Source organism: Pongo abelii, chromosome 17, assembly GCF_028885655.2.
Source record: "Pongo abelii isolate AG06213 chromosome 17, NHGRI_mPonAbe1-v2.0_pri, whole genome shotgun sequence".
NCBI lineage: Eukaryota > Metazoa > Chordata > Mammalia > Primates > Hominidae > Pongo > Pongo abelii.
The window spans coordinates 73399576-73418269 of NC_072002.2; the positions used below are offsets into that span (position 1 = coordinate 73399576).

Here is an 18694-nt window from a genome sequence, read left to right on the forward strand (position 1 = left end):
CCCAGGCCCCGCGCATTTCTACCTTCAATACGTGTCAGCTGTTATTAGCTACTGGGTGGTGGAGCTGGTGGAGGAAGGTGGGAGGGAAGGGTGGGGCATATTTAATCCTTTCTGGGGAAAGCCCTAAGCCCTCATTATACCAAGGGTAGAAATCCCTAGGAGTCTGTTAGAAATGCATGGTCTCAGGCTCCTCCCCAGACTCGCTGAATCTTGACAAGCTCCCCAGAAGAGAAGCACTGTCCTGTATGAACCTAGAGCCCCTGAGGGCCGGGCCACTGTCCTGTATGAACCTGGAGTCCCTGAGGGCTGGGCTGTGGCATCCCTGCCCCAGGGGAGATGGTGCTGCTGTCTCTTCATTGCAGACATGAGCCCTTAGACTTTGCATGATGAAAGCAAATGCTACCTACCCCCGACTCCCCAGCTTCCTATTCCACATAAGATCTCCTAAGCCCAATAACCTGTGACCTCACAGATGAATGGAATGTGTCCTCTTTCGTCCTGTAGCTCCACGGTAACCTGAGAGATGGCCTGGAGGCAGGGTGGCATGTTGTTTTTAAAGTGATACAAGAGACACAGTGGAGACCATCCAATGAGTGGCATGGCTGCCAGGATGCCAACTGGGACACTAAAGCCCTGGCAGTGGGGGCTGCCCAGCAGGGCTGGCCACTGGAAATAAGGTCTGTGAGGGTTGAGGGCTGAGAGGCTGGAGGGGCTCATGGGTGACCAGTGCTGCTGTTTGCCACTTGTTCTAAACCAGCAGACCATGGCTAAGGACACTGCCATACAGGAAGCAGCCCTTCCTCTAGGACAGAATCACACATGACGGTGGGGGAGGCATGTCATTAGACATCGTCCAAACCCACAGAATGGGTACCACCGAGAGGGAACCCTCATGTAAATCATGGACTTTGGGTGATGGTGATGTGTCAATGTAGGTTTACCAACTGTAACAAATGCAGTCTGATGCGGTGTAGATAGTAGGGGAGGTTGTGCATTTGTGGGGGCAGGACGTATATGGGAAATCTCTATACTTCCTGCTCAATTTCTCTGTGAACCTAAAAGTGCTCTAAAAAATAAAGTCTATTAAAGAGAAAAAGAATTATATATATATGAATTACATATAAACTATAGTGTGTGTGCATATATATACACACTATATATACACACATATATACGTGTGTGTGTGTATATATATATATATATACACATACATATACATACACATACACATATATATATAGTTTGTCATTGGATCAGCTGTAAAAGAGGAAAGAAAACCAACATTGAGGCCCAGGACAATAGCTTTTAAAAAATTACAATAGAGCTGAGTGCATGCAGTCCCAGCTACTGGGGAGGCTGAGGTGGGAGGATTCCTTGAGCTCAGGAGCTTCCAGGCTGCAGTGAGCTATGATCACACCACTGCACGGCAGCCTGGATGACAAAATGAGATTCCGTCTCTAAAATATATAAAAAAATCACAATGACAATAGAAATCACTTAGAGCTGGACAATCCAACCTGGGAGCCTCGAGCCACATGTGGTTAGTGAGGCTTGAAATATGCCTAGTTTGAAGCAGGAACTGAATTTTTAATTTTAATTAATGTGCATGTAAATTTAAAAGCTGATATATGTGATATTGTTAGGAAAAAATTTTAATAGGTTTGGAACAATTTGGATATGTGAGTCTACCCTTCCAAATTAATTTCATGAACTCTAAATACAGATCAAAGAATAATTAGCATCCAAATTGAGATACGCTATGAGTGGAAAATATACACCAGGGTTTGAAGACTTAATACCAAAAAAAAGTAAAATATCTCAATAATTTTTATATTGTTTACATATTGAAATATTTGGTTATACTGAGTTAGTAAAATATACTATTAAAGTTCACTTCACCTGTATCTTTGTACTTTTTAAAAATCTGGCTTCCAAAAAAAGTAAAAGACATAAGTGTCTTACCATCATACACTGCTGGTAGGAATGTAAAATGGCATAGCTGCTTTGAAAACCAGAGTGATGATTCCTCAAAAGGTTACACATAGAGTTACCCAGCAATTCCACTCTTAGGTACTTACCCAAGATAATTGAAAACATATGCCCACAAAAATATCTCGTACATAAATGTTCATAGCAGCATTACTCGTAATGGCCACACAGTGGAAACCACCCAAATGTCCATTAACTGATACATGACTAAAACCAAACCTGGTATGCCCATATAATGGAATATTATTCAGCCATAAAAAGGAGTAAAATATTGATAGATGCTCCCACATGGGTGACCCTTGGAAACATTACACTAAGTGAAAGAAGCCAGACACTCAAAAGCCATCTACTGTATGATTACATTTATACAAAATGTCCAGAATAGGCAAATCTATTCAAGACAGAAAGTATATTAGGATTTGCCAGGGGCTGGGGGAAGAGGGGGAGAGGAAGTGACTGTTAATAGGTATGGGTTTCTTTCGGGTATAATGGAAGTGTTCTGAAATTAAATAGTGGTAATGGTTGGTTGCACAATTTGTTATTGTACTTACAAAAAATTACATATTTGGCTTGCATTAAATTTCTATTGGACAGCACTAATTTTAACATAACTATTTTCTTTCCCAATTGTCATTAGCAATGGCATAGAATCTAGCCAAAGCTAATCAACGTGGGGTGATTTTTGCCCCCATCCCCACCCCATGGGACATGTGGCAATGTCTGGAGACATTTTTGATAGCCACAACTGGGGTTGGGGTGAGGGGAAGAGATTGCTACTGGCCAGGGATGCTGTTAAACATCCTGCAACCCACAGGCAGCTGCCCGGAACAAAGAATTATCTGGCCCACAATATTGTAGTGTGGAGGTTGAGAAACCCTGCACTAAAGGCTGCTCAGAGGATCCCTGCCCCAGCTACAACCTCCTTTGCTCCATCTCTGCTGCTTTGACTTTCCAGGGGTCTGATTCAGGGTGTGGCCTTCTCAGAAGACTTTCTCCTGGAGTCCACCCCATCACAGTCCTCAGGCCAGGAACTCCTAGTGATTCTGTGGACTTGGAAACTTCCTAAGAAGAATCCTGAAAGGGCCCAGGGATTCTATAGTTGATTGGCTGTGGAGTCTCTGACTCAGGCCTTACCTTCTGAGGCTTCTTTAGTCCCCAAGTGTGATACTCTCAACGAAGCTGGCTTCATGCCAGGTAGATTGCCATTTTTCTTGTTGTTTTCTCTTCCACGTCAGATTTTCTAAGCCGAAGACAACTGGAATTTGCAAAGTCTGCCTGAGGAATGGGCTGCTTCTCTGACACCTGAAGTAAAAACCCAACCAGGGATATCCAGACTTGCCTTCAAGCATGTTATTTTCAAATTACCTACTCTGTCTGTTTCTGATAACTGCTGTAACAAATTACCACAAATTTAGTGGCTCAGAACAACATAGATTTATTACTTTACAGTTTGGGAGGTCAGAAGTCCAACATGAATCTCAATGGGCTACAATTAAGGTGTCAGCAGGGCCATGTCCTTCTGGAGGCTACAGAGGAGTGACATGGTTTGGCTGTGTCCCCACCCAAATCTCATCTTGAATTGTAACTCCCACAATTCCCACATGTCATGAGAGGGACCCAGTGAGAGGTGACTGAATTATGGGGGCAGTTCTTTCCTGCACCGTTCTCATGATAGTGAATGAGTCTCACAAGATCTGATGGTTTTGAAAACAGGAGTTTCCCTGCAGAAGCACTCTCTTTGCCTGCTGCCATCCATGTAAGACATGACTTGCTCCTCCTTGCCTTCTGCCATGATTGTGATGCCTGCTCAGCCATGTGGAACTATATGTCCATTAAATCTCTTTTCTTCCCATTCTTGGGTATGTCTTTATCAGCAGCATGAAAACTAATACAGGGAGAGAATCCCCTCTGTCCAGCTTCTGGAGATGGCCTGCATCCCTTGGCACATGGTCCTTTCTCGACCTTCAAAGCCAGCACGGTAGCATCTTCAAATCCTTCTCTGACCGATGCTCCTGTCTCCTTCTTCCACCTATAAGGACCCTTGGGACCAAGTGGGACCACCTGGGTCAAAGCTAATCTCCCCATGTCAGGGTTGATAACCTTAATCACATCTGCAAAGTCCCTTTTGCCATAATTCACTTCAGTAACATATTCACAGGTTCTGAGAATCAGGATGTGGATGTCTTTGGAGGGAATTATTCTGCATACCATACTGTTACATGGGCATGGGCAGTCTACTGCAGGAGGCAGGGTTGCTTAGGCACACTCTGCCGCCTTCGTTCCATAGGGAAAAGAAATAGGGTATTTTTGTTTTTCCAGAGTTGGAGAATTTGCCCAATCTGAGTTCTCAGGTAGTTAGATGCTGACTTTCCAGGTCTAATTCTCAGCAGGCCTATGCCCCAGAATGGCCAGTGAGAGATTTACTTTTCCATTTTTATATCTTTGAATAGCTTCAAGTGAATTACTGTGATTCAGATTTTTTTTTATTATTTGGCATTACAGTGCTTCTGAAGTTGTCACACTTGCTGAGTTTAAATCCCCTCTAACGGGTAAACCTATCAGATTACAGGACAATGTTCAACTTAACATTTATGGAGATCTGTCAGATACTGTGTGTGCCCAAGAAAGCTCAGCACTGACCCACAAGGAATATAAAATCCAGCAGGGGAGATAAATAAGTATACTGCCAATCTAACCCCAGTGTGATGTGCAGCAAAGGCTCTAAAGTCAGTAAAATAAAGAGCTTTAGGACTACTGGGGAGGGTGTGAGGCAGGGCTGGATGGTTATGCGAGGATGCTGAAATATTGAAAGGGTGATGAAATAAGCTACATTGGAACACTGGGCCTTCAAGAATGGGCCAGAATCCTTTAAGGTCAAATCTAAAAAGGGGATATCCTCAGTGTCCTGGAGGACGGGAAATCAAACCTTAATGGTAGGCATTAGGAAATTGTCTTAAAGATCTCCCCCCTCAAAAGCACACCCTGAGACAAGAACGTGGATGCAGTTAGTTTATTCAGGAGATGATCCCAGAAAACATGGGGAGAAAGGGGGAATATAAGATGGAAGCAAAAAACCACCAGGAAGTGGGACATGAATGAATATGGGCTGCTGTGGACAACAGGGGCCTGATCACATGGGGATCCTCTAAGGAATCATGTAATGAATGCCTTAGACTCACTCCACAGGAAGCTACAGAGTCTGGGACACTGTCTACCAACTCCCACACCCATTGGTGGAGGACTTTCCTGACTTCCAGATCCACTTTCTGGTGTAGCCAAGCAACCTCCCAGCTCATGAAGTTCTCAGGCTGTGGGAGCTGTCAGGTGGTGGAAGCTGCCTTCACCTGCAGCTGCAGGGAACCCAGGTGGATTGAGTAGCTATGGGGCGGGGCATTATCAGCACCTGCCTTGGGAGTAATTGAGTACTTTCAACAATCTGGATGTTGGGGCCAATCCATGGGGTTCTTTCACCTGAGTTATTCTGACTACACTCAGTCAGCATTCAGTGATCATTCTCACCTTCACTTGTTTCAGTCTGTGCTGTGTTGATATGATTTTCTTATGGAGCTTGAGTTCCAGTTTCGTCACTTACAGATAGAGGTGCCCTGGGCATGTTAATTAACCTCTTTGAGCCTTGTGGGCCAGCTCACAGTTTTGTTACATGGACTACCAGAAATGCCAAATGTTGGGCATTAATATAGTACTTGGAACACACAAATATTCAATAAACAGTTGTGATTTTGTGGATATGGCAACACTTCTGTTTCTCTCTACCATCAGTGCAGACTTTTGACCTATAGAAGTTGAGATGATGATCTAAAAATTTACCTCCAAGATGGTTTCATTTTCAGTCTTTTTAACTATAGAACTGACTGATGTAATTTGTGACTTACTGCTTATTTTTGGTAAGTAACAATTCCATTTCAGAAAAATGCCTTACTGAAGTGTCAGTTGGTGTCGTGCCATAAGCACAATATCAGCATCATTCAAAAGAACCTAGAGCCTCCCAGTGAATAGGCTAACCTCTGGTATAAATTAGTACACATGGAAGCTATTTTTGACTACAGGGATGCCCTTTAGTGGTTCACTACATTTATGTACCAAATGGCTCCCAAATTACCTGGAGCTGTGGATGTAATTTCTGAGGGTGAATTTATGTCTTAGCTCAGGCTGCTATCACAAAAGGCCATATGTTGAGTGGCTTAAATAAGAGACATTTATTTCTTCTAGTTATGGAAGCTGGGAAGTCCAAGATCAAGGTGCTGCTGATTGAGTTCTTGTTGAGGGTTCTCTTCCTGACTTACAGGTGGCTGCCTTCTCGTTGTGTCCTCAGATGGCAGAAAGAAGAGCGGAAGCAAGCTCTCTGGTATCTCTCCTTACAAGGGTTCTAATCTGGTCATGGGGCCCCAGCCTCATGACCTCATCTAAACCCGATTACTTCCCACAGACTCCACCTGCTAATAGTATCACATTGGAGGTTAGGACTTGGACATATAAATTTTTAGGGGTTACAAACATTAGCCCATAGCACCTTAGGATTACACAGTGATGCTCCCCCTGGGGGAATTTGGCAGCTCATATAATACAGTCTTACTTATATATGGTTCTAGAAATATAAGAAAGGAAATTATATCCATATCTATTGGCTCAATTTTTTTTTACAACACTCATTTTTAGAGCCCTTGGACTTTTGAGGGGCTCCTATCTAGCATCTAACTTTCAATATCTGCTCATGATCACACTATTCCCTCAGTGATCAAAGAAAAACATTCTCTTGCTGGTTTTTCGTCTCTTAAAGGATTTTTAAAAGCTGTAGTATTATAATATGCATACTATTTTTCCAGTAAAACAGAGTGGAACTCATGTTGTGAAACAGCTAGAAAGGGGGAACAGAGACATTTTGTTTTTAAAACCATGACATGTATTGTCAGTTACCTTAGGTAAGAGTGAAAGAAGTGACTTTGAGACTGACTCATTTAAGCTAGAATTGGTGTGAGGTATAAGGGCATTAAACTGAGAAAAATGACCAGGACTGTAGCTTTGGTTCTGCCAATAAACAAACGGTGTGACCACAGGCAAAGAGATTAATCTTTCTCTCATGAACCTGTAAGTTTCTCAAGGGAAGAAACAACATATATATTGCTTTGTAAATTGTTTCCAAGCATTTAAAAAATATCTTTAAATATTTTCAAGGCATAATTTTTAATGCCTGCATAGTCCAAGGAATATTGTACCATAATATATTTTACCATTCCTCCACTGTTAGATTGTTCTCAGTGTTTCATTATTATGAACCATGCTACAATGAAAAGACTCTTGTCCCGATGGCTCTATTTATACTTCTGATAATTTTATTAGGCTAATTACAGGGCCAAAATTTACATGTTAAAGGATTAGTAAATATCACCAATTTGACATCCAGAAGGGTTGTACTAATTTGCACTCGCCAGCAGTGTAAGAGAAAAATCTGTTTCCATACAGTCTTATTAGCATGAAGTATCATCACATTAAGAACAATCTCTGAAAATTGAGAAAGGAAGAAAAGGAAGAAGGGAGAAAGGAATAGAGTTGATAAGTTTATGATGAATTTCATGAATTGCGTATTTGATGTCTTTGTTCTTTTTTTTTTTTTTTTTTTTTTTGGAGATGGAGTTTCGCTCTTGTCGCCCAGGCTGGAGTGCAATGGTGCAATCTCGGCTCGCTGCAACCTCTGCCTCCCTGGTTCAAGCGATTCTCCTGCCTCAGCCTCCCACATAGCTGGGATTACAGACATGCGCCACCACACCCAGCTAATTTTGTATTTTTGGTAGAGATGGGGTTTCTCCATGTTGGTTAGGCTGGTCTCCAGCTCCCGACCTCAGGTGATTTGCCCACCTCGGCCTCAAAAGTGCTGGGATTACAGGCATGACCCACCACACCCGGCCCTGTTCATTTTTTATTAAGCTATTCATCTTTTCTTATATCACTTTCTTTGTACATCACAAGTGCTTTTCTAAGTTTTTGTTTTTAATATCAGTTTATGGTGGGGGTTTTTGTGCAAAATTCTTACATCATCAGATTTCTTTTTTTTTTTTTTCCTTTTTGCTTAGACAGACTTTCCTCACCTTGAAAGCCACAGTCTCTTCCACTTTGTTTGATATTTATTTTGGCAGCTGATGTAAAATTAGGGATTCACAGGACCTCACTGCCTTGGAAATTAACAGATCTTCATGTTTGACCCCTTCAGTTTACACTGAGGAAAGAGGCCCAAAGAGAGGAAAAGAAATTACCCAAGGATATACAGTTGGTTAATGGCAGAACCACAACTAAAATCTAGCTCTCAGTTTATGTCTTCCTTTTTTAAAAAAAAAATTTTTAAAAAGTTTTCAATATTATCAGTAAAAATAACTTCCTTAAACATTTAAAAACATTAATCACCCCTCCAAATGTTAGGTTCCTTGCTTCCCTCTCCAGAGTTAATCCTATCATTTGAATGTATTCTTCCAGATCTAAAAAATAATTTTATGTATTTATATATGTATATACAAATAACATATACTACTATGGAATGGTTGGGGGGCATAAATTGTATCATATTGTATGTATTATTCTTCAATGTACCTTTCTAATTCTATATTGTTTTGAAGCATCCATCATTTGAGCAGGCCACATTTTATTTAGCCAGTTACCCATGAACATTTCCTTAGAAATGTTTCCTTAGAAACAATTGTACAGCACACATGACGTCACATGCTTCCTTGGGCCTTCACGCAAGCTTCTCTCAAGAGTCGGTATTGGGAAGTGAAACTGCTGCATCATGGCTAATGCCTTTTTCAGTTTTAAGAGATTTTAAGAGATTTTTAAAGAGATTTTGCCAAATTAATCTTACTGGCAATGTACCCGTTTCCTTATAATATCAGCTTGGTACTGTACTTTTAATTTTTTTATCTATCTGATGAAAGATGTTATATCTTTAAAATTTGTATTTTCCTAATTACTCATAAGGTTGAGCATCTTCTTGCATATTTATTGACCATTTATCTCTTCCATAAACTTTGTATATATTTACCCTTTAAAAATAATTCAATTGTTAGGGATGTTTTATCTATTTGATTTTTATATACCCTGGAAATTAATCTTTGTCTATTACAGTGTCCTACATACAAAGTGTATCACTTTAATTTTCTTAGCGGTATTTTTGTTCTATAGAAAAATTTTAATTTGATGTAATCAAAATTATTGATATTTCTCTTTTTTGTTCTTTTCTTTTTTGAGATGGTGTCTCGTGCTCTCACCCAGGCTGGAGTGCAGTGGTGCATCCTCTGCCTCTCGGATTCAAGCAATTCTTCTGCCTCAGCCTCCCGAGTAACTGGGACTACAGGCGTGCACCACCACGCCCGGCTAATTTTTGTATTTTTAGTAGAGATGGGATTTCACCATATTGGCCAGGCTGGTCTAGAACTCCTGACCTCATGATCCACCCGCCTCGGCCTCCCAAAGTGCTGGGATTACAGGTGTGAGCCACTGCACCAGGCCTGTTATTTTCCCAAGAAGATCTTATATCTCTCAAGATCATGAAAATCATTTTGAAAAATTTTTTCAGTACTTTATAGTTTTTTAAAAATTTTAACTCAGAGATCAAATAACATCAGTTTATTGGGGGTCCATTTTAAGGTACTGATACCTTTTCCATATGGTGGCTAATTGTGTCAGCATTGAAGCACTTGTCTCTTCCCTACAAGTTGAAAGACTGTTTCTATCCATAAACCAAATTCCAGTATTGGATTCTGTACTCTTTCCTCAGTTTGGTTTATCTACTTATTTACAGCAACTCCCACACTATCTTATGACCACAGCTTTATCATTTGTCTTGATATATGATTGGTTAGTTCAATGCTTTTTCCATCTCCTTTCAGAGATGCAAGTTCATCTTCTATCATAGCCAAAGAAGACCAACAAAGACCAACAGAGGCCATGTCTCTGGCATTCAGCTCCAACAGCAGGCAGTAGATTTGTTACAGAGACTAAAACCCACCTTATTGCCAAGTGACCCTCCTCTCACTAGCCTCCCCTGCTGCCACCCAAATTCCTGCCACTGAACTACTCCTCAAAATAAAACACAGCTGTAAAATGCACACCTGTTTTGGATTAGTTACAATAAATCAGGATCTGTATTTATTTCAGTTCCCTGGACAGGTGAAGAACAAGCTGAGTTTATAGCAAGCCAACTAGAAAGCAGAAGAAAATTCCAATCACGAGTTTTTCCTCTTAGGGCAAAGGAGGTTACACTTGAGGAGCCTAAATTTCTTGTTGTTTCCAAACTCCTGTGAGTCTTTACAGAAATGCCTGTAAAAGTTGTAGTATTCACTCTCTAGATCCATCTAACTGACCCCATGGTTTCCAAACTTTAATGCCCAAGAGAATCCTCAGACAGCATATTAAAAATGCAGGTTCAGGCCTGCATATTTCTTCACGGTGGCTCACGCCTATAATCCCAGCACTTTGGGAGGCCGAAGGAGGCAGATCACCTGAGGTCAGGAGTTCGAGACCAGCGTGGCCAACATGACGAAACCCTGTCTCTACTTAAAAAAAAAAAAAAGCCGGGCATGGTGGCGGGCCTCTGAGGTCCCAGCTACTCGGAAGGCTGAGGCAAGAGAATCGCTTGAACCTGGGAGGCGGAGGTTGCAGTGAGCCGAGATTGCACCACCGCAGTCCAGCCTGGGTGATAGAGCAAGACTCTGCCTCAAAATTAATAAAAATGCAGGTTCAGCAAGTCTGTGGTAAAACTTAGGGATCTATGTTTTTTTAAACACGCACCTCATCAGGTGATTCCAATGCAAATAGTCCAGGCCCTCACTTTAAGACACTGCCCTGGGGACTCCAAGTAGAGTAGAACCACCTGAACACGAGACATCCAAATCCTTAGTGCAGGCTGTTTGCCAGGACATGTTTCTGTAATGAGTTAGCTCTGTGAGATCGGTCTACAAGGGAATGATGTCAGTATAACCAACACTCTGCATTGGTTCATATGCAGTTTTTCTTTGGCAAAGGGAACCAGAATAGCTGGAATAAATTACAGAAAATTGAGCAGTAAAACAAGCCTTTGACTCAGCCTTTGCATTGGCAGCAGGGGCCCTATTAAGTTGTATTTTCACAGAATTTCAAATGTAGCCTGACCTCAGAGGTCCTCTCTCCTAAGAAGCACACTCCAAGCCTGTGTGTCTAAGGGCAGGTTGAGCGGTGCCCCCAGACCCACTTTAACAGCAGCTTTGCTGGCTCAGAGATCCACTTCTGTCTTTGAGGTCTCAGCACCCTCAAGCTGGCTCTGTCTGAAAGAGCTCCAGCATCTCAACTCTATTGTGTGTTTTTAATATCTGCCATGGTGGCCTCCTGCCAGCCTGGGCCACCTCCCTGGGCAGTCCAAGTGAGGTTCCCGGGCACATTTTTTATTTTGTTAGTCTCTGGTTTCAAAATGGTCTGTTTCCTAAGTGACCTTTTGGGGATGCTAATTTTCCCCCAAAGCCCTTACACTTGAAGTGTGTGATTTTTCAGAATGCGAGGTGTTTCTGGGATGCATATATGGCACTAGGACAGGAACGCCTTATGTGTGAAGAATACCCATTGCTTCTGTTTGAAAAGTGGTATTGAATAACCTGATGCTGTGTTCCTTGGCTAAGATTGTGGGAAATCAGGGACAAGGACTCCAGAATCCCCAAGAAAGTACATCACAAGCTGTATAGCCTTTAGCTCTCTGCAGCCCTACTCGGGGGAGGTGGAACTTGGAACCCCCCAGGATTTAGCTCCATGTGGACTCCAAGACTCTCAACCACGGCTGTGCCTCGGTTACCCAGGGTCAGCTGGAGCTTCCATAAGGGCATGCATGCCTGAGCTCTACCCTAGATCTATTGAAATAAGGACCTCCAGGGTGGGGCTTGTACATCTGTATACAGTCAGCCTCTGTATCCATGGGTTTCACATTTGTGGATTCAACTAATCATGGACCCAAGAGATTTGGGGAAAAATTGCATCTTTACTGAAGATGTACAGACTTTTAAAATTGTTATTCTCAACAATAGAGTATAACAACTACTCACATAGCATTTACATTGTATTAGGTGTTATAAGTAATTAGAGATGATTTGAAGTGAACAGGAGGATGTATATAAGTTATTTGCAAATACTATGCCATTTTATATCAGAGACATGAGCATCCTCAGATTTTGGTATCTGAGGGGGGTCCTGGAACCAGTCCCCCACAGATACCATGGGACAAGTCTATTTAGAAGTTACAGGCCAGGCACAGTGGCTCACACCTGTAATCTCAGCACTTTGGGAGGCCAAGGCAAGAGAATCACTTGGGGCCGGGAGTTCGAGACCATCCTGGGCAACATGGCAAAACCCCATCTCTACTAAAAATAGAAAAATTAGCCAGGTGTAGTGGCACATACCTGTAGTCTCAGCTACTCGTGAGCCTGAGGTGGGAGGATCACCTGAGGTCCAGGCTGTAGTAAGCAGTAACCAGGCCACTGCACTCCAACCTGGGTGACAGAGACCCAGTCTTGGAGGAGAAAAAAAAGTTTCCATATGATTGTGTAGCTCAGCTAAGGCTCTCAACCTTGGAAGTATAGAGAATCAGCTGGGAGCTTTTAGAGCTTCCAATGCCCACACTGCAGACCAAATCACATCAGAATGTCTGAGGGCAAAACCCAGGCAGCTGAATGTTCTAAAGCTCCCAGGTGATTCCATGCATAGCTAGGGTTGAGGGCTTGGCTTTGGGGTCTTTTCTAATCTGAGAAGGATCCTATACTCTGTAGACTGGGGCTATTGGAACTTCAGTGTGTGTATGAATCTCCTACGAGTCTGGTTGAGAATGCAGATTCTGAGTCAGCAGGACTGGAACAGGGCTTCCGAGCCTGCATTTCTAACCAGCAGGTCCGCGGACTACACCAAGAGTTTCACAACTGCGGGCACTAATGACTCTTTATTGATTATTTAACCCTGACTGAGGATAATAACAGTAGTAAGCCAGGACATTAAACTGCAGGTCCAGGACAGTTAATGGTATTTGGCAGAAGTAGCACAGCAGGCTTTGTGATTAAAAAGAAAACAAATGTTTGTATTCCTCCCTGGGTCAGCTAAGGAATGGTACTGACAAGAGGCATGCTGGCCACACTCTAAGAGATGAGTGATTAGAAACCTCCGCCCTTCTGGCTGGGCGTGGTGGCTCATGCCTGTAATCCTGGCACTTCGGGAGGTTGAGGCAGGCAGATCACAATGTCAGGAGATCAAGACCATCCTGGCTAACATGGTGAAACCCCGTCTCTACTAAAAATACAAAAAATTAGCCAGGTGTGGTGGCGGGTGCCTGTAATCCCAGCTACTCGGGAGGCTGAGGCAGGAGAATCGCTTGAACCTGGGAGGCGGAGGTTGCAGTGAGCCGAGATTGCGCCATTGCACTCCAGCCTGGGTGACGGAGCGAGACCCCATCTCAAAAAAAAAAAAAAAAGAAAAGAAAAACCTCTGCCCTTCCCATCATCAGCTAAGATCTGGCTTATCAGCTCTCTGGAGTCATTGTTTTAATAGTTTTTATTTTGGGAGAATACAATTGAGTATGCAAATGAACTCAAGATCTCAGGTGGTTCTTAAATCCAAGCACTGTATTACAAGATGGTTTAGATCAGCTGCTTGTATTTTTCTATGCCCTGAAAACATTTACTAGATCCCTGTGATGTGCCCTGCCTGTTACTGGATGGCCATGCAGATTTTCAGGCTGCTGCGTACTCTGCCTGTACCACTTGCCTAGTAACTAGCCTGAACTTAGATTAACATGAAGTTTCATACCACATCAGCTCAAATCTGCTTAGCATAGAAGAAGTAAATTTTCTGCTGTTACTTAAAACACAACTGGGAATTAGTGGGCTATGGTGGCAGTCTGCCACCTTTGAAGGCATGAACTCTCAAGGTGTGAGTGAATACATACATCATTTAGTAGGAACTACTGGACTTGCATGTCAAGGCCTCTGTCTCTAGTTCTCTCGCTCACCCCCAGCTTTTTGTTTAAATCAGTCAATCCTCCTATTGTGGGCAAATCCAGGAAAGACGGCACATCTAGACTTGCTCATTCTTTCCAAATAGCACATAATAGTCCTATTGATTAACTAAATGCCTCTTAGAAACCAAAACACCCTGGGTTTCTTCAACCTTTATTTCAACTGGGTTTAATCATCTGTTCAGTCCTACAGGCTGATGGGGGCACCTCTTTCCTGGCTATACGCCCAGTTCGTGGCTGCGAGGCTGATGTTGTCCTGGCCACTGGTAAAATCCCTGGCAAGAAAGTGACCAGAAGCTTTCCTCTGACCTCAAAAAGGAGATGAGATCCTGACATCTTTCTTTTTTTTTTTCTTTTTTTGAGACACAGTCTCGCTCTGTGGCCCATGCTGGAGTGCAGTGGTGCGATATCAGCTCACTGCAACCTCTACCTCCCAGGTGCAAGCAATGCTCCTACCTCAGCCTCCCGAGTAGCTGGGATTACAGGCAAGCGCCACCATGCCTGGTTAATTTTTGTATTTTTAGTAGAGATGGGGTTTCACCATGTTGGCCAGGCTGGTCTTGAACTCCTGGCTCAAGTGATTCACCCACCTCAGCCTCCCAAAATGCTGCGACTACAGGTGTGAGCCACTGCACTTGGCAAACCTTGAGAACTTACTGGGTGCCTGGCACTATGCTAAGTTGTCTTTTTAAACATAGGTACAAAGTCTTATCAATAAATGGTGCTAGAAAAATTGAACATCCACAGGAAAAAAAAAAAAAAAGAACCTTAACCTAAACCTCATGCTTTCTACAAAAATCAACCCAAAATGGATCATTGGCTTCAAATCTAAAACATAAAGCTATAAAACCTAGAAAAAGACCATAGCAGAAAGAAAATCTTCAGGATCTAGGGAAAGGCAAAGAGTTTTAGACTTGACACCAAAAGCAAAATCCATAAAAGGAAAAACTGACCATTAGACCTCATCAATATGAAAAGCTTTTGCTTTGTGAGAGCCCATGTAAAGAAGATAAAAAGACAAATTACAGACTAGGAGAAAATATTTGGAAATCTTTAGGAGGCTGAGGTGGGCAGATCACAAGGTCAGGAGTTCGAGACCAGCCTGGCCAACACAGTGAAACCCCGTCTCTACTAAAAATCCAAAAATTAGCCAGGTGTGGTGGCAGGTGCCTGTAATCCCAGCTGCTTGGGAGGCTGAGGCAGGAGAATCGCTTGAACCTGGGAGGAGGAGGTTGCAGTCAGCCAAGATCGTGCCACTGCACTCCAGCCTAGGTGACAGAGGTAGCCTCCATCTCAAAAAAAAAAAAGAAAGTGTGTAAACCAACAAAGGACTGCTCTCTAGAACGCATATAGAAGTCTCAAAATTCAACCATAAAGTAACAATCCAGTTAGGAAATGGATTTAACAGATATTTCACCAAAGAAAATATACAACTGCAAATAAATACATTTTAAAATGTTCAAAATTGTTAAATGCAAATTAAAAGCTACAATGGGATATCACCACACACATATCAGAAAGTCCAGAATCAAAAATAATGACAATACCAAATGCTGGTGAGGATGTGGAGAAACTGGGCCCTCATACATTGCTGATGGGAATGTAAAAAGGTACAGCATCTCTGGAAAACAGTTGGACAGTTTCATTACAAACTAAATATGCAAGCCCCATATGACTCAGCAATGACCGTCCTGGGCATGCGTCCCATAGAAATGAAGACTTATGTTCACATAAAAGTCTGTATATAAATGTTTTAGCCATGAGAGCAAAAAACTGGAATCAGCCCAAATGTTCTTCAACCAGTGAAAGACTAAGCGAACTGCGTGGAATACTACTCAGCAATAAGGAATGAACTTTTGATACACACAAGTTGAATGAATCTCGGGGAATTCTGCTGAATAAAAAGAACTCAAAAACTTGTATACTGTATGATTCCATTTATGTACCATGTTTGAAATGACAAAATTTTAGAACTGGAGGACAAAGTAGTGGTTGCCAGGGGCTACCAAAGGGGGAGGGCAGGAAGGAGGTAGGTATGGTTATTAAGGGTAACACAAGGGATCTTTGTGGTAATGGAATTGTTCCATATCTTGACTCTGGTAGTGGATACAGGAACCTACGTAGGTGATAAATGTCTGTAGATCTTAATACACACATACAAGTACAACTGGGGAAATCCAAATTACATCAGTAGATTGTATCAATGTCAATATCCTGGTTATGACATTATACCATTGTTTTGTAAAATGTCACCGTTGAGGGAACCTGGGCAAAGTGTACTGTCATCTCTCTGTATTTCTTACAACTGCATGTGAATGTACAATTATCTCAGTAAACATTTCAATTAAAAAACATGTAATAAAGCCATTTGTAAATGGTATATAGATCTGCTAATGAATTCTCTTAGAAACATTATACTTAGTGTATTCTGTTGCTTTATGTTTAATTTTAAATTAAGCATTAAGGGAATGCAGCATTATATATATATATATATATATATATATATATATTTTTTTTTTTTTTTTTTTTTTTTTTTTTCAGAGGCAGGGTCTTTGCTATGTTGCCCAGGCTGGTCTTGAACTCCTGGGCTCAAGCAGTCCGACTGCCTTGGCCTCCCAAAGTACTGGGATTACAGGCATGAGCCCCTGCACCTGGCCAGGAATGCAGTATTTTAATTGGAACTCTGCCAACACTTTTCTCTAGAGTCATGTTGCCATTTTTGTCTTCTATAAAACTTTTGTCCCAAGAAAATCAGGATTACAAAGAATGAGGATGAGAATGTCATGGGTTGCTCTGAAAGGAGAAATTGTAGTTAGGGATGAGAAAAGCAACTCGAAGCACTGTGCAGGATCTCAGTCTTGAAGCAGCAGGTAGGCTGAGCTAGAAACAAGGTGGGCAAAGGAATTCCAGACAGAAAGATGGACCATCCACCACATGTTTTCCAGGTGAGGAAACCAGCTTGTACTCCTGCTTTGCCTCTCAGAGATAGACAGAGGCAAAAGGCAGAAAGTCCTGAGTGCTAGGTGAATATGGTAAGATCTTCCTGGATCTAATTAGCAATTTTTCAGAGATAATGAAGCACTAATAAAGCAAAGTTGTATGTAAATCGCCAGCATTCACAAGAGAACTCAAGTGCAAGATTTGGATGGTGCTGGGTGCGGCGGCTCACGCCTATAATCCCAGCACACTGGGAGGCTGAGGCGGGCGGATCACAAGGTCAGGAGTTCGAGACCAGCCTGACCAACATGGTGAAACGCTGTCTCTACTAAAAAAATACAAAAATCAGCTGGGCCTGGTGGGGCGCACCTGTAATCCCAGCTACTCAGGAGGCTGAGGCAGGAGAACTGCTTAAACCCAGGAGGCGGAGGTTGCAGTGAGCCAAGATCACACCACTGCACGCCAGCCTGGGCAACAGAGTGAGACTCTGTCTCAAAAAAAAAAAAAAAAAAAAAGATTTGGATGGTTTAGAACAGGGGTCCCCAACCCCCAGGCCATGGACCAGTACGAGTCTGTGGCCAGTACCAACTGGGCCACACAGCAGGAGGTGAGTGGCAGGACATGAACCCAGTTGTGAATGGTGCATACAAGGGATCTAGGTTGTGCAGTCCTTATGAGAATCTAATGCCTGATGATCTGAAGTGGAACAGTTTCATCCTGAAACTATCCCCACCCCATTCTGGCTGTGGAAAAATTGTCTTCCGCAAAACCAGTCCCTGGTGCCAAAATGTTTGGGGACTGCTGGTTTGAAACAAACCAACCCATTCCCAGAGCCAAAAGAGTAACTAATAGGAAGCACGTCCTATTAGCAGAGTGTTGGCCTCAGCATCTTTTATGTGAAGGCAACCAAAGAATGTGCTCAGGAAAATAAAGGCCATAAAGTGGTGGAGACCAATGATCATTAGAATCACACCTAACTGGCTGGGCGTGGTGGCTCACGCCTGTAATCCCAGCACTTTGGGAGGCCAAGGCAGGTGGATCACCTGAGGTCGGGAGCGCGAGACAAGCCTGACCAACATGGAGAAACCCCATGTCTACTAAGAATACAAAATTAGCCAGGCGTGGTGGCCCATGTCTGTCATCCCAGCTAATCAGGAGGCTGAGGCAGGAGAATCACTTGAACCCGGGAGGCAGAGGTTGCGGTGGGCCGAGATCATGCCATTGGCCTGGGTGACAAGAGTGAAACTCCGTCTCAAAAAAAAAAAAAGAAAGAAAATCACACCTAACTATACTTGGCATTTACTCTAGTATTATATGGCTACTTATCCAGTCAATAATTGATTGCCTATTACATGGCAGGCACTACTCTACGGACTTGGGTTATATCAGCTAACAGAATACACTGAACAAATTCCCTTCCATCACGGAGCTCAATTCTGTGCTTAGTGCTGATTCCTGATCAGGAAGATTCTTAATTACCAGAGCCCAAGAACACATTTCCTTACTGTACACTTGTGATCCCATGACCCCATACAGAAATGCAACTCCCTCTGGGGCGAACCTGGGCAGCTGTGCAGGAGCACAGACGCAGCACTTCTGATTTAAGAGTGAGGATGATCTTACCCAAGTGTGGCTGCCGAGAAACTTAAGATGGGCAGACTGTCAGGCCTTGCCTCTGAGTTGGACGAGGAAAGTGAGCTCAAAACCAAGGTGAAGAGTTGGCGGTGTGCCCCTTGAAGA

At 42.7% G+C, this 18694-nt stretch overlaps 1 protein-coding gene and 1 long non-coding RNA gene across 3 annotated transcripts in view; one reads left to right on the plus strand and one right to left on the minus strand.

Moving 5' to 3' along the window:
• Positions 1 to 18694, minus strand: part of ALPK2 (alpha kinase 2) — a 130961-nt gene that overhangs the window by 75797 nt on the left and 36470 nt on the right. The window lies entirely within an intron of this gene.
• LOC129051603 (uncharacterized) lies at positions 471 to 10103 on the plus strand. Its single transcript, XR_008515967.1, has 2 exons — positions 471 to 677; positions 9885 to 10103. It is a non-coding gene; the product is annotated as an uncharacterized LOC129051603 (long non-coding RNA).